This window comes from Tinamus guttatus, unplaced genomic scaffold, assembly GCF_059628265.1.
Source record: "Tinamus guttatus ecotype Peru unplaced genomic scaffold, ASM5962826v1 Tinamus_guttatus_pri_ptg001458l, whole genome shotgun sequence".
Classification (NCBI taxonomy): Eukaryota; Metazoa; Chordata; class Aves; order Tinamiformes; family Tinamidae; genus Tinamus; species Tinamus guttatus.
Genome location: NW_028289992.1, coordinates 1 through 16,670, shown reverse-complemented (window position 1 = coordinate 16,670; position 16,670 = coordinate 1). Strand labels below are relative to the sequence as shown.

At 62.6% G+C, this 16,670-nt stretch overlaps 1 long non-coding RNA gene across 1 annotated transcript; it reads left to right on the top strand.

Moving 5' to 3' along the window:
• The first annotated feature begins 384 nt into the window (after window positions 1-384).
• LOC148590322 (uncharacterized) lies at window positions 385-3,530 on the top strand. The gene is made up of 3 exons (XR_015914328.1): window positions 385-458; window positions 3,297-3,401; window positions 3,496-3,530. It is a non-coding gene; the product is annotated as an uncharacterized LOC148590322 (long non-coding RNA).
• The last annotated feature ends 13,140 nt before the right edge of the window (window positions 3,531-16,670 follow it).

Here is a 16,670-nt window from a genome sequence, read left to right as displayed (position 1 = left end):
GTCCCCAAGGGTCCCCAAGGGTCTCCAAGGGTCTCCAAGGGTCCCCAAATGTCCCCAAGGGTCTCCAAGGACCTCCTGTTCTTCTGGGTGGCCCGAGCCACCATGGTGGCCCTAGAGCTCACGGGACAACTGCCCTTCCGCCAGGTGGCCCCAAGTGTCCCCAAGTGTCCCCAAATGTCCCCAAGGGTCCCCAATGGTCCCCAAATGTCTTTAAGGGTCTCCTAGTGTCCCCAGGGGTTCCCAAATGTCCCCAAGGTCCCTGAATGTCCCCAAGGGTCCCCAATGGTCCCCAAGGGTCCCCAAATGTCCCCAAGGGTCTCCAAGGGTCCCCAAGGGTCTCCTAGTGTCCCCAGGGTCCCCAAATGTCCCCAAGGGTCTCCAAGGACCTCCTGTTCTTCTGGGTGGCCCGAGCCACCATGGTGGCCCTGGAGCTCACGGGACAACTGCCCTTCCGCCAGGTGGCCCCAAGTGTCCCCAAATGTCCCCAAGGGTCCATGGGTGTCCCCAAGTGTCCCCAAATGTCCCCAAGGGTCCCCAATGGTCCCCAGGTGTCCCCAAATGTCTCCAAGGGTCCCCAGGGGTCCCCAAATGTCCCCAAGGGTCTCCAAGGGTCCCCAAGAGTCCCCAAGTGTCCCCAGGGGTTCCCAAATGTCCTCAAGGGTCCCCAAATGTCCCCAAGGGTCCCCAATGGTCCCCAGGGGTTCCAAAATGTCTTCAAGGGTCTCCTAGTGTCCCTAAATGTCCCCAAGTGTCCCTAAATGTCCCCAGGGGTCTCCAAGCGTCCCCAAGTGTCCCCAAGGGTCCCCAAATGTCCCCAAGGGTCCCCAAAGTTCCCCAGGGGTCCCCAATGGTCCCCAGGGGTCCCCAAATGTCCCCAAGGGTCTCCGAGGTCCCCAAGGGTCTCCTAGTGTCCCCAAGGGTCCCCAAGTGTCCCCAGGGTCCCCAAGGGTCCCCAATGGTCCCCAGGGGTTCCCAAATGTCCCCAAGGGTCCCCAAATGTACCCAAGGGTCCCCAAGGGTCCCCAGGGGTTCCCAAATGTCCCCAAGGGTCCCCGAATGTTCCCGAGGGTCTCCAAATGTCCCCAAGGGCCCTCAAATGTCCCCAAGGGTCTCCAAGTGTCCCCAGGGGTCCCCAAGGGCCCTTAAGTGTCCCCAAGGGTCTCCAAGTGTCCCCAGGGGTCCCCAAATGTCTCCAAGGGTCCCCAAGGGTCCCCAAATGTCCCCAAGGGTCCCTGAATGTCCCCAAGTGTCCCCAAGGGTCCCTGAGGGCCCTTAAGTGTCCCCAAGGGTCTCCAAGAGTCCCCAAATGTCCCCAAGGGTCCCTGAATCTCCCCAAATGTCCCCAAGGGTCTCCCAAGGGTCCCTAGGGGTCCCCAAGTGTCCCCAAGGGTCCCTAAGGGTCCCCAAATGTCCCCAAGTGTCCCTGAATGTCCCCAGCAGTTCCCAAATGTCTCCAAGGGTCCCCAAATGTCTCCAAGGGTTCCCAAATGTCCCCAGGGGTCCCCAAATGTCCCCAAGGGTCTCCCAAGGGTCCCTAGGGGTCCCCAAGTGTCCCCAAGGGTCCCTAAGGGTCCCCAAATGTCCCCAAGTGTCCCTGAATGTCCCCAGCAGTTCCCAAATGTCCCCAAGGGTCCCCAAATGTCTCCAAGGGTTCCCAAATGTCCCCAGGGGTCCCCAAATGTCCCCAAGGGTCTCCAAGGTTCCCCAAGGGTCCCTGAATGTCCCCAAATGTCCCCAAGGGTCTCCCAAGTGTCCCCAGGGGTCCCCAAGGGTCCCCAAATGTCCCCAAGGGTCTCCAAGTGTCCCCAGGGGTTCCCAAATGTCCCCAAGGGTCCCCAAGGGTCTCCAAGGGTCCCCAAATGTCCCCAGGGGTCCCCAAAGTTCCCCAGGGTCCCCAAATGTCTTCAAGGGTCTCCTAGTGTCCCTAAATGTCCCCAAGGGTCCCCAAGGGCCCTCAAATGTCCCCAAGGGTCCCCAAATGTACCCCAGGGTCCCCAAGTGTCCCCAAGGGTCTCCAAATGTCCCCGAGGGTCCCCAGGTGTCCCCAGGGTCCCCAAATGTCCCCAGGGGTCTCCAAGGGTCCCCAAGGGTCCACAGGTGTCACCAAAGGTCCTGAAATGTCCCCAAGAGTCCCCAAGGGTCCCCAAGGGTCTCCAAGGATCCCCAAGGGTCTACGGGTCTCACCAAGGGTCCCCAAGTGTCCCTGAGGGTCCCCAAGGGTCTCCAAGGGTCCCCAAATGTCCCCAAGGGCCCTCAAATGTCCCCAAGGGTCTCCAAGGGTCCCCAGGGGTCCCCAAGGGTCCTCAAGGGTCCCCAAATGCCAAATGTCCCCATTGTCCCCATGTCCCGTCATGTCCCCGTTGTCCCCATGTCCCTCCATGTCCCCCCATGTCCCTATTGTCCACCCTGTCCCCCATGTCCCTTCATGTCCCCATTGTCCCCATGTCCCCACATTGTCCCCATTGCCCCCATATCCCCCCATGTCCCCTCATGTCCCCATTGTCCCCATGTCCCCCCATGTCCCCATGTCCCCCCATGTCCCCATTGTCCCCATTGTCCCCAGGTCCCTCCATGTCCCGATTGTCCCCACTGTCCCCATGTCCCCCCATGTCCCCTCATGTCCCCATTGTCCCCATGGCCCCCATTGTCCCCATGTCCCCTCATGTCCCCATTGTCCCCAATGTCCCCATTCTCCCCAATATCCCCCATGTCCCCATGTATCCCTTGTCCCCAGTGTCCCCAGTGTCCCCATTGTCCCCCTTGTCCCCAATAGCCCCATTGTCCCCCATGTCCCCATTGTCCCCATGTCCCCCATTGTCCCCATGTCCCCTCATGTCCCCATTGTCCCCACTGTCCCCATGTCCCCATTGTCCCCATGTCCCCTCATGTCCCCATTGTCCCCATGTGCCCCCATGTCCCCTCATGTCCCCATTGTCCCCATTGTCCCCATTGTCCCCATGTCCCCTCATGTCCCCATTGTCCCCATTGTCCCCATGTCACCCAATGTCCCCATGTCCCCCCATGTCCCTTCATGTCCCCCTATGTCCCCATTTTCCCCATGTCCCCATTGTCCCCATTGTCCCCATTGTCCCCATGTCCCCCATTGTCCCCATTGTCCCCATGTCCCCCATGTCCACTCATGTCCCCATTGTCCCCATGTCCGCTCATATCCCCATTGTCCCCATGTCCCCTCATGTCCCCATTGTCCCCATTGTCCCCATATCCCCTTATGACCCCTCATGTCCCCATGTCCCCCATTGTCCCCAATGTCCCCACATTGTCCCCATTGTCCCCAGGTCCTCCTGCACCCCCTGGTCCGCGACTCCCAGGGCCGCAAGATGAGCAAGTCCCTGGGCAACGTCCTGGACCCCCGTGACGTCATCGCCGGTGCCACCCTCCAGGTGTCCCCATGTCCCCAACGTGTCCCCATGTCCCCCCCCGTGGTGTCCCCGGGGCCCTTGGGGACATCGGGGCCACCCCCCTTGGTGTCCCCAGGAGCTGCAGGACAAGCTGCGCCGGAGCCACCTGGATGCCACCGAGGTGGCCGCGGCCACCGAGGGCCAGGTGGGGACGTCCCGCCGGTGTCACCGGGGTTGGGCCCTGTGTCCCCAAGGTGTCCCCGGTGTCCTCGGGGTGTCCCCCATGGCCCTGGGGTGTCCCCAATGTCCCCAGGGTGTCCCCGATGGCCCTGGGGTGGCCCCAATGTCCTCAGGGTGTCCCCATGTCCCCAAGGTGTCCCCAGTGTCCTTGGGGTGTCCCTGATGTCCCTAGGGTGCCCCCGATGTCCCTGGGGTGGCCCCAATGTCCCCAGGGTGTCCCCAATGTCCTCACGTTGTCCCCAATGGCCCCAGGGTGTCCTCAATGTCCCCAGGGTGTCCCCATGTCCCCAAGGTGTCCCCGATGTCACCAGGGTGGCCCTGATGTCCCCAGGGTGTCCCCAATGTCCCTGGGGTGGCCCTGATGTCCTTGGGGTGTCCCCATGTCCCCAAGGTGTCCCCAGTGTCCTCGCATTGTCCCCAATGGCCCCGGGGTGTCCCCAATGTCCCCAGGGTGTCCCCGATGTCACCGGGGTGGCCCTGATGTCCCTGGGGTGTCCCCATGTCCCCAAGGTGTCCCCAGTGTCCTCGGGGTGTCCCCGATGTCCCCAGGGTGTCCCCAATGTCCTCACGTTGTCCCCAATGGCCCCGGGGTGTCCTCAATGTCCCCAGGGTGTCCCCATGTCCCCAAGGTGTCCCCGATGTCACCGGGGTGGCCCTGATGTCCCCAGGGTGTCCCCAATGTCCCTGGGGTGGCCCTGATGTCCTTGGGGTGTCCCCATGTCCCCAAGGTGTCCCCAGTGTCCTCACATTGTCCCCAATGTCCCCAGGGTGTCCCCAATGTCCCCAGGGTGTCCCCGATGTCCATGGGGTGTCCCCGATGTCCTCGGGGTGTCCCCAATGTCCCTGGGGTGTCCCCAATGTCCTCGCGCTGTCCCCAATGGCCCCGGGGTGTCCTCAATGTCCCCAGGGTGTCCCCAATGTCCATGGGGTGTCCCCAATGTCCTCGGGGTGTCCCCATGTCCCCAAGGTGTCCCCAGTGTCCTCGGGGTGTCCCCGATGTCCCCAGGGTGTCCCCAATGTCCCCAGGGTGTCCCCGATGTCCCTGGGGTGTCCCCAATGTCCCTGGGGTGGCCCTGATGTCCTTGGGGTGTCCCCATGTCCCCAAGGTGTCCCCAGTGTCCTCGGGCCCCGATGTCCCCAGGGTGTCCCCAATGTCCCCAGGGTGTCCCCAATGTCCTCGCGTTGTCCCCAATGACCCCGGGGTGTCCTCAATGTCCCCAGGGTGTCCCTGATGTCCCTGGGTGTCCCCCAATGTCCTCGGGTGTCCCCAATGTCCCCAGGGTGTCCCCGATGGCCCTGAGGTGGCCCCGATGGCCCCAGGGTGTCCCCATGTCCCCTCTGTACCCCCCTGAGTATCCCCGTGTCCCCATTGTCCCTCTGAGTGTCCCCCTGTCCCCAATGTCCCCCTGAGTGTCTCCATGTCCCCAATGTCCCCTTGAGTGTCCCCATGTCCCCCTGAGTGTCCCCATGTCCCCCTGTCCCCAATGTCTCCGAGTCCCAATGTCCCCCTGTCCCCCTGTCCGTATGTCCCTCTGAGTGTCCCCATGTCCCCAATGTCCCCCTAGTGTCCCCATGTCCCCCTGTCCCCTTGTCCATATGTCCCTCTGAGTGTCCCCATGTCCCCGAGTGTCCCCATGTTCCCCTGAGTGTCCCCATGTCCCCAATGTCCCCCTGAGTGTCCCCGTGTCCCCATGTCCCCCTGTCCCCTTGTCCATGTGTCTCTCTGAGTGTCCCCATGTCCCCGAGTGTCCCCAATGTCCCCCTGAGTGTCCCCATGTCCCCCTGTCCCCATGTCCCCATGTCCCCCTGAGTGTCCCCGTGTCCCCCTGAGTGTCCCCGTGTCCCCCTGTCCCCATGTCCCCCTGTCCCCATGTCCCCTTTGTCCCCCCTGAGTGTCCCCGTGTCCCCAATGTCCCCTGAGTGTCCCCATGTCCCCAGCGGCGGCAGTTCCCCCATGGGATCCCCGAATGCGGCGCTGACGCCCTGCGGATGGCGCTGTGCGCCCACGGCCACGGTGAGGGACAATGGGGACAATGGGGACGTTGGAGACGTTGGGGACAATGGGGACGTTGGGGACGTTGGGGACAAGGGGGACATTGGGGGGAATGGGGGGAATGGGGACGTTGGGGACAATGGGGACGGGGACGTTGGGGGGGAATGGGGACATTGGGGGCAATGGGGACATTGCGGACGTTGGGGACGATGGGGACGTTGGGGACATTGGGGGGAATGGGGACAATGGGGACAGTGGGGACAATGGGGACCTTGGGGACGCTGGGGACAATGGGGGGAATGGGGGCAATGGGGGCAATGGGGAGAATGGGGACAGTGAGGGCAATGGGGACAGTGGGGACATTGGGGACACTGGGGACATTGGGGACAATGGGGACATTGGGGGGAATGGGGACAATGGCGGCAATGGGGACAATGGGGATGGGGGGACATTGGGGACATTGGGGGCAATGGGGACATTGGGGACACTGGGGGCAATGGGGACATTGGGGACAATGGGGATGGGGGGACATTGGGGACATTGGGGGCAATGGGGACATTGGGGACAATGGGGACATTGGGGGGAATGGGGACAATGGGGGCAATGGGGACATTGGGGACAGTGGGGACAATGGGGGCAATGGGGACAGTGGGGACAGTGGGGGCAATGGGGACAATGAGGACAATGGGGACAATGGGGGCAATGGGGACAATAGGGACAGTGGGGACATTGGGACAATGGGGACATTGGGGACAGTGGGGACATTGGGGACAATGGCGACAGGGGGGACAATGGGGGCAATGGGGACAATGGGGGCAACGGGGACAATGAGGACATGGGTGGCACCTGGGGACCATCCTCAACAGGATGGCACTTGGGGCACTGTCCCCAATGGGGTGGCACTTGGGGCTGGGTGGCACTTGGGGACTGTCCCCAATGGGGTGGCACTTGGGGACTGTCCCCAGCGCGGGGACCCCAACCCACCTTGGGGACCTGTCCCCACCTTGGGGAACTGAACCCTGCTCAATGTCCCCTCCATGTCCCCTTGTCCCCCCCGTCTCCTTGTCCCCTCCTTGTCCCCATGTCCCCTCGCTGTCCCTGTGTCCCCTCCATGTCCCCATGTCCCCTCAATGTCCTCCCACTGTCCCCGTGTCCCCTCATTGTCCCCATGTCCCCTCGATGTCCTCATGTCCCCCTGCTGTCCCCGTGTCCCCTCCATGTCCCTATCCCCCGATGTCCCCGTGTCCCCTCGCTGTCCCCTTGTCCCCCCACTGTCCCCGGGATGTCCCCATGTCCCCTCATTGTCCCCATATCCTCTCAATGTCCCCATGTCCCCCCTGTCCCCATGTCTCCTCCATGTCCCCATGTCCCCCCGTCCCCGTGTCCCTCTCTGTGCCTGTGTCCCCACTTGTCCCCATGTCCCCTCCATGTCCCCATTTGCCCCCATTGTCCCCGTGTCCTCCCGCTGTCCCCATGTCCCCTCCATGTCCCCGTGTCCCCCCCTGTCCCCGTGTCCCCTCCATGTCCCCCTGTCCCCGGGATGTCCCCATGTCCCCTCATTGTCCCCGAATCCTCTCAATGTCCCCATGTCCCCCCCCGTCCCCGTGTCCCCTCCATGTCCCCCCTCGTCCCCATGTCCCCTCCATGTCCCCTCAATGTCCCTATCCCCTGATGTCCCCATGTCCCCTGGATGTCCCCATGTCCCCATGTCCCCTCCATGTCCCCGTGTCCCCTCCATGTCCCCTCATTGTCCCCATATCCTCTCAATGTCCCCATGTCCCTCCATGTCCCCGTGTCCCCTCCATGTCCCCATGTCCCCCCGTCCCCATGTCCCCTTCAATGTCCCTATCCCCCGATGTCCCCGTGTCCTCTCCATGTCCCATGTCCCCCTGCCGTCCCCCTGTCCCCGGGATGTCCCCTGTCCCCGTGTCCCCTCCATGTCCCCTCCATGTCCCCGTGTCCCCTGATGTCCCCGTGTCCCCAGACCTCGGACGTGCGCCTGGACGTGGGACACTTGGTGGCCCAGCGCCGCTTCTGCGCCAAGGTCTGGCACGCGGTGGCCCTGGTGCTGCGCGCGGCGGGGACGGGGGACGTCCCGGTGCCACCGGAGCAGGTGGGACAATGGGGACATTGGGGACAATGGGGACATTGGGGACGTTGGGGATGTTGGGGACAGTGGGGACATTGGGGACAATGGGGATGTTGGGACGTTGGGGACAATGGGGATATTGGGGACGTTGGGGACAATGGGGACATTGGGGGCATTGGGGACAATGGCGGCGTTAGGGACATTGGGAACAATGGGGGCATTAGGGACATTGGGGACATTGGGGGCATTGGGGACATTGGGGGCATTAGGGACATTGGAGACAATGGGGGCGTTAGGGACATTGGGGACATTGGGGACAATGGGGGCATTGGGGACATTGGAAGACAATGGGGGCGTTAGGGACATTGGGGACAATGGGGGCGTTGGGGACATTGGGGACAATGGGGGCGTTAGGGACATTGGGGATAATGGGGGCATTAGGGACATTGGGACATTGGGGACAATGGGGGCGTTGGGACATTGGGGGCGTTGGGGACAATGGGGGCGTTGGGGACAATGGGGATATTGGGGACATTGGGGACAATGGGTCAATGGGGACGTTGGGGACATTGGGGACAATGGGGACATTGGGGACACGCTGGGCCCCACGGTGGCACGCGGTGGCCCTGGTGCTGCGCGCAGGCGGGGACGGGGGACGTCCCGGTGCCACCGGAGCAGGTGGGGACAATGGGGACATTGGGGACTATGGGGGCGTTGGGGACATTGGGGACAATGGAGACATTGGGGTCAATGGGGATATTGGTGACATTGGGGACACTGGGGACAGTGGGGACAATGAAGACATTGGGGACAATGGGGATGTTGGTGACACTTGGTGACCCTTGGTGACACTTGATGACGCCTTGATGACACTTGATGACACTTGTTGACATGTTGGTGACACTTAATGACATCTTGATGACACTTGATGACACTTGATGACATTTGGGGACATCTTGGGGACACTTGATGACACTTGGGGACACGATGATGCCTTGGTGACCCTTGATGACACTTGATGACATCTTGGTGATACTTGATGACCCTTGGTGACACTTGATGACATCTTGATGACACTTGATGACACTTGTTGACATCTTGGTGACACTTGATGACATCTTGGTGACACTTGATGACACTGGATGACACCTGGGGACATCTTGATGACCCTTGATGACACTTGATGACACTTGATGACATCTTGGTGATACTTGATGACACATTGATGACACTTGGTGACACTTGATGACATCTTGGTGACACTTGATGACACTGGATGACACTTGACACCTGGGGACATCTTGGGGACACTTGATGACACTTGGGGACACTTGATGATGCCTTGGTGACCCTTGATGACACTTGATGACACTTGATGACATCTTGGTGATACTTGATGACACATTGATGACACTTGATGACACTTGATGGCATCTTGATGACACTTGATGACACTGGATGACACTTGACACCTGGGGACATCTTGGGGACACTTGATGACACTTGGGGACACTTGATGATGCCTTGGTGACCCTTGATGACATCTTGGTGATACTTGATGACACATTGATGACACTTGGTGACACTTGATGACATCTTGGTGACACTGGATGACACTTGATGACACCTGGGGACATCTTGGGGACACTTGATGACCCTTGGGGACACTTGATGATGCCTTGGTGACCCTTGATGACACTTGATGACACCTGATGACATCTTGGTGATACTTGATGACACTTGGGGACACTTGATGATGTCTTGGTGACCCTTGATGATACTTAATGACACTTGTTGACATCTTGATGACCCTTGGGGACACTTGGGGACACCTTGGTGACACATGTCCCCCCAGGTGGAGCCTGGTGGCCCCATGGCGCGGTGGGTCCTGGGCCGCCTGGCCCGCGCGGCCACCGAGGCCGAGCGCCGCATGGAGGCCCTGGAGCCCTATGGGGCCCTCAGGGCCACCCAGAGCTTCTGGCTGAGGAGCTTCTGCGACGTCTACCTGGTGGGTGGCACCGCCGTGTCCCCTTGTCCCCATTGTCCCCTTGTCCCCTTGTCCCCATTGTTCCCTTTGTCCCCTTGTCCCATTTTCCCTTTGTCCCCTTGTCCCTTTGTCTCCTTGTCCCTGTTGTCCCCATTGTCCCCATCCCACCCAACTCTTGTGTCTGGCCCCCGTTGACCCTCCCTCCATCCCATCCAACCCATTGTCCCCGTTGTCCCCTTGTCCCCTTGTCCCCTTGTCCCTTTGTCCCCTTGTCCCCATTGTCCGCTTGTCCCATTGTCCACCATGTCCCCGTTGTCTCCCCGATCCCCATTGTCCCCTTGTCCCTCTTGTCCCCATTGACCCCCATTGTCCCCCTTGTCCCCATGATCCCCCCAGTCCCAATTGTCCCCATTGTCCCCATTGCCCCCATTGACCCCCTCATCCTCATTGTCCCCATTGTCCCCATGGTCCCCATTGACCCCATTGTCCCCATTACCCCATTGACCCCATTGACCCCATTGTCCCCATTTCCCCCATTGTCCCCATGGTCCCCCTCATCCCCATTGTCCCTATTGTCCCCATTGTCCCCCCATCCCCATTGTCCCCATCGTCCCCATGGTTCCCCTCATCCCCATCATCCCCATTGTCACCCATTGTCCTCATGGTCCCCATTGACCCCATTGTCCCCCCTCATCCCCATCATCCCCATTGTCACTCATTGTCCCAATGGTCCCCATTGACCCCATTGTCCCCATCATCCCCATTGACCCCATCATCCCCATTGCCCCATGGTCCCCATTGTCCCCACTGTCCCCATTGCCCCCATTGCCCCCATGGTCCCCATTGTCCCCATTGCCCCCATTGCCCCCCTCATCCCCATTGTCCCCATTGCCCCATTGTCCCCATTTCCCCCATTTCCCCCATTGACCTCATTGTCCCCATTGCCCCCATTGACCCCATTGTCCCCATTGTCCCCATTGCCCCCATTGTCCCCCATCATCCCCATTGTCCCCATTGTCCCCATTGCCCCCATTGACCCCATCATCCCCATTGACCCCATCATCCCCATTGCCCCCATGGTCCTCATGGTCCCCATTGTCCCCATTGTCCCCATTGACCCCATTGACCGCATTGTCCCCATTGTCCCCATTGTCCCCATTGTCCCCATTGACCCCATTGTCCCCCATCATCCCCATTGTCCCCATTGTCCCTACTGTCCCCATTGACCCCATTGTCCCCATCATCCCCATTGCCCCCATTGCCCCCATTGTCACCCATTGTCTCCATTGCCCCCATCATCCCCATTGTCACCATCATCTCCATTGTCCCCCCTCATCCCCATTGCCCCCGTTGTCCCCATTGTCCCCATTGTCCCCATTGTCCCCCCTCATCCCCATCATCCCCATTGACCCCATTGTCCCCAATGTCCCTATTGCCCCCATTGTCCCCCATCATCCCCATTGTCCCCATTGTCCCCATTGTCCCCATTGCCCCCATTGACCCCATCATCCCCATTGACCCCATCATCCCCATTGCCCCCATGGTCCCCATTGTCCCCATTGACCCCATTGTCCCCATTGCCCCCATTGACCCCATCATCCCCATTGACCCCATCATCCCCATTGACCCCATTGTCCCCATTGTCCCCCTTGCCCCCATGGTCCCCATTGTCCCCATTGTCCCCACGCCCAGGAGACGGCCAAGGCGGCCCTGCGGCGCCCGGGGGGACACGGGGACGACGCGGAGGGGACGCGGCGGGCGCTGGTGGCCTGTGCCGACCTGGGCCTGCGGCTGCTGGCCCCGTTCGCCCCCTTTGTCACCGAGGAGCTGTGGCAGCGGCTGCCCCGTGGGGACATTGGGGACAATGGGGACATCAGCATCGTGCAGGCCAGGATGCCACCGGCGCGGAGTCTTGTGAGGGACATGGGGACACTGGGGACATGGGGGGGATATAGAGGGATATGGGGGACATGGGGACATGGGGGGACATGGGGGACATGGAAGGACATGGGGGACATGGGGACATGGAGGGACATGGGGACATAGGGGACATGGGGACATGGAGGGACATGGGGGATATGGAGGGACATGGGGACATGGGGGACATGGGGGACATGGGGGATATAGGGGATATGGAGGGACATGGGGGACATGTCACCGAGGAGCTGTGGCAGCGGCTGCCCCGTGGGGACATTGGGGACAATGGGGACATCAGCATCGTGCAGGCCAGGATGCCACCGGCGCGGAGTCTTGTGAGGGACATGGGGACACTGGGGACATGGGGGGGATATAGAGGGATATGGGGGACATGGGGACATGGAGGGACATGGGGACATTGGGGACATGGAGGGACATGGGGGATATAGGGGATATGGAGGGACATGGGACATGGGGGACATGGGGGACATGGAGGACATTGAGGACATTGGGGACATAGAGGGACATGGGGATATAGAGGGATATGGGGGGGACATGGGGGACATGGGGGACATTGGGGACGTGGGGGATATAGGGGATATGGAGGGACATGGAGGGACATGGGGACATGGGGGACATTGGGGACATGGGGGACGTGGAGGGACACGGTGGGACATGGGGACATTGGGGACATGGAGGACATTGGGGACATTGGGGACATAGAGGGACATGGGGATATAGAGGGATATGGGGGGACATGAGGGACATGGGGGACATGGGGGACATGGAGGGACATGGGGACATGGGGGACATGGGGACATGGAGGGACATGGGGGATATAGGGGATATGGAGGGACATTGGGGACATGGGGACATGGAGGGACATGGGGACATGGGGACATGGAGGGACATGAGAGATATAGGGGATATGGAGGGACATGGGGGACATGGAGGGACATGGGGACATAGGGGACATGGAGGACATTGGGGACATTGGGGACATAGAGGGACATGGGGATATAGAGGGATATGGGGGGACATGGGGGACATTGGGGACATGGGGACATGGAGGGACATGGGGGATATAGGGGACATTGGGGACATGGGGGATATAGGGGACATGGAGGGACATGGGGGACATGGGGGACAATGGGGACATGGGGGACATGGAGGACATTGGGGACATTGGGGACATAGAGGGACATGGGGGATATAGGGGACATTGGGGACATGGGGGATATAGGGGATATGGAGGGACATGGGGGACATGGGGGACATTGGGGACATGGGGGACATGGAGGACATTGGAAACATGGGGGATATAGGGGATATGGAGGGACATGGAGGGACATGGGGGGACAATGGGGATATGGGGGGATGTGGAGGGACATGGGGATTTAGAGGGACACAGAGGACATGGGGACGTGGGATATGGAGGGACATTGGGGACATGGGGACATGGAGGGATATAGAGGGACATGGGGGGGACATGGGGAGATGGGAGATATGGGGGATATGGGGGGACATGGGGACATGGGGGGACATAGAAGGCCATGGATATGGGGGACATGGGGACATGGTGGCACATGGAGGGACATGGGGGCATGGAAGGACGTGGGGACATAGGGGGACATAGGGGAATGTGGAGGGACATGGAGGGACATGGAGGACACGTGTGTCCCCCCCCAGGCCCGCTGGATCTGTCCCCGCACGGAGGCCGACGTGGCCGCCATGTTGGAGGTGGCCCGGGCCGTGCGCGGCCTTCGGGCCACCCTGGGCCTCGGCACCGCCCGCCCCCCCGGTACGTGGGGGGCCAAGATGGCCGCCGGGGGCGGGGTTAAGGGTGGGGGTGCCCCAAGATGGCCGCCCGCCTCCCAAGATGGCCGCCTGCCTCCCAAGATGGCCGCCAGCCACGCAAGACGGCCACATGCCACCCAACATGGCCGCCTGCCATCCAAGATGGCCGCCTGCTCTCTAAGATGGCTGCCTGTCACTCAACATGGCCGCCCGTGACCCAAGATGGCCGCCCGCCTCCCAAGATGGCCGCCAACTGTGCAAGATGGCCACATGCCACCCAACATGGCCGCCTGCCATCCAAGATGGCCCCCCACTCCTTAAGATGTCCGCCTGCTCCCTAAGATGGCTGCCTGTCACTCAACATGACCCCCCCACCACCCAAGATGGCCGCCAGCCATGCAAGACATCCACATGCTACCCAACATGGCCACCTCCAGCCAACATGGCCACCCGCCACCCAAGATGGCCACCCACCTCCCAAGATGGCCGCCCGCCTCCCAAGATGGCTGCCCACCTCCCAAGATGTCCGCCAGCCAACATGGCCTCCCGCCACCCAAGATGGCTGCCCTCTCCTTAAGATGGCTGCCTGCCACCCAACATGGCCTCCCGCCACCCAACATGGCTGCCTGCCTCTCAAGATGGCCGCCCACCTCCCAAGATGGCTGCCCTCCTCCCAAGATGGCCGCCAGCCAACATGGCCGCCCGTGACCCAAGATGGCCGCCCGTTCCCTAAGATGGCCGCCCGCGACTCAACATGGCCACCCGCTCCCTAAGATGGCTGCCTGCCACCCAAGATGGCCGCCCACCTCCCAAGATGGCCGCCCACCTCCCAAGATGGCTGCCAGCCAACATGGCCGCCTGTGACCCAACATGGCCGCCTGCCACCCAAGATGGCCGCCCCTTTCCCAAGATGGCCGCCCCTTTCCCAAGGTGGGCGTGGCCATCCCAGCATGCACTGGGGGCTCCCCAAAATGGCGGCGGCCGCTGGGGGCGGCCATGTTTCCCAGCAGGCCGCGGGGCGGGGCTGAGAGGAGGCTCCACCCCCCCCAAGATGGCGGCAGGCAGTGGGGGCGGCCATGTTGGGGGCGGTCCCTCGTGGCGTGGCGGCCATGTTGGGGGCGGTCCCTCGTATGTGGCGGCCATGTTGGGGGCGGTCTCTCCCGGCGGCCATATTTGTCCATTGCCCATGGTGCTTTGCACGGTGTCGGCCATGTTGGGGGCGGTCCCTCGTATGCGGTGGCCATATTGGGGGCGGTCCCTCATGGCGCGGCGGCCATGTTGGGGGCGGTCTCTCCCGGCGGCCATGTTTCCCCATTACCCATGCTGCTTTGCACGGTGTCGGCCATATTGGGGGCGGTCCCTGATGGCGTGGCGGCCATGTTGGGGGCGGTCCCTCACGACGGCCATGTTTCCCCATTACCCATGGTGCTTTGCATGGTGTCGGCCATATTGGGGGCGGTCCCTCGTGGCGTGGCGGCCATGTTGGGGGCGGTCTCTCCCGGCGGCCATGTTTCCCCATTACCCATGGTGCTTTGCACGGTGTCGGCCATGTTGGGGGTAGTCCCTAGTGGCATGGCGGCCATGTTGGGGGCGGTCCCTCGTGCGCGGCGGCCATGTTGTGGGCGGTCTCTCACGGCGGCCATGTTTCCCCATTACCCATGATGCTTTGCGTTGTGTCAGCCATGTTGGGGGCGGTCCCTCGTGGCGTGTCGGCCATGTTGGGGGCGGGTCCCTCACGGCGGCCATGTTTCCCCATTACCCATGGTGCTTTGCACGGTGTCAGCCATGTTGGGGACGGTCCCTTGTGGCGTGTCGGCCATGTTGGGGGCGGTCCCTCATGCGCGGCGGGCATGTTTCCCCATTACCCATGGTGCTTTGCACGGTGTCAGCCATGTTGGGGGCGGGTCCCTCGTGGCGTGTCGGCCATGTTGGGGACGGTCTCTCACGGCGGCCATGTTTCCCCATTACCCATGGTGCTTTGCACGGTGTCGGCCATGTTGGGGGCGGTCCCTCGCACACGGCGGCCATGTTTCCCCATTACCCATGGTGCTTCGCATGGTGTCAGCCATGTTGGGGGCGGCCCCTCGTGGCGTGGCGGCCATGTTGGGGGCGGTCCCTCATGCGCGGCGGCCATGTTTCCCCATTACCCATGCTGCTTTGCTCAGTGCTGCTGCGGTGCCCGGAGGCGACGGGGGCGGCGCTGGGGGGGGCCCTGGGCCCCGCCCTCGAGGCGCTGGCCCGGGCGGGGCCTCTGAGGCTCCTCCCCCAGGGGGCGGAGCCTGGAGAGGGGGCGGAGCCCGGGCCCGGCTGGGTGGGGGCGAGCGCCGGGCCCCACGGCCACGTCTACCTGCGCATAGAGGTGAGCGGGGCATGATGGGAAAGGGGGCGGGGCTGGGGGGGAAAGGGGGCGGGGCCTGGGGAAAAGGGGGGCGGGGCCTGGTGGGAAAGGGGCGGGACATGATGGGAAGGGGGGGTGTGAGGGAAAAGGGGGCGGGGCATGATGGGACATGGGGGCGGGGCATGATGGGAAAGGGGGCGTGGCCTGGGGGAAGGGGCGGAGCCTGGTGGGAAAGGGGGCAGGGCCTGGTGGGAAAGGGGCGGGACATGTTGGGAAGGGGGGGGGGCGTGAGGGAAAAGGGGGGCGGGGCATGATGGGACATGGGGGCGGGGTGTGAGGGGGAAAGGGGCGGGGCCTGGTTGGAAATGGGGCGGGGCATGATGGGAAAGGGGGGCGTGGTGGGAAAGGGGGCGGGGCCTGGTGGGGAAGGAGGGCACGATGGGACATGGGGGCGGGGCGTGAGGGGAGAGGGGCGGGGCCTGGTTGGAAAGGGGGCGGGGCGTGGTGGGACATGGGGGCGGGTGTGGGGGGGAAAGGGGCGGGGCCTGGTTGGAAAGGGGGCGGGGCATGATGGGAAAGGGGGCGTGGTGGGAAAGGGGGCGGGGCCTGGTGGGGAAGGAGGGCACGATGGGACATGGGGGCGGGGCGTGAGGGGAAAGGGGCGAGGCCTGGTTGGAAAGGGGGCGGGGCGTGGTGGGAAAGGGGGAGGGGGCTGGTGGGAGGAGGGAGGGTGGGGGGCGTCCAAGGCATCATGGGATATGGGGGGGACCTGTCCCCCATGTCCCCAATGTCCCTCCGTGTCCCCAATGTCCCCCCATGTCCTGCCATGTCCCTCTATGTCCCCATTGTCCCCACGTCCCCATCTCCCTCCATGTCCCCCCATGTCCCTGTGTCCCCCATGTCCCTCCGTGTCCCCCCATGTCCCCACGTCTGTCCATGTCCCCCCATGT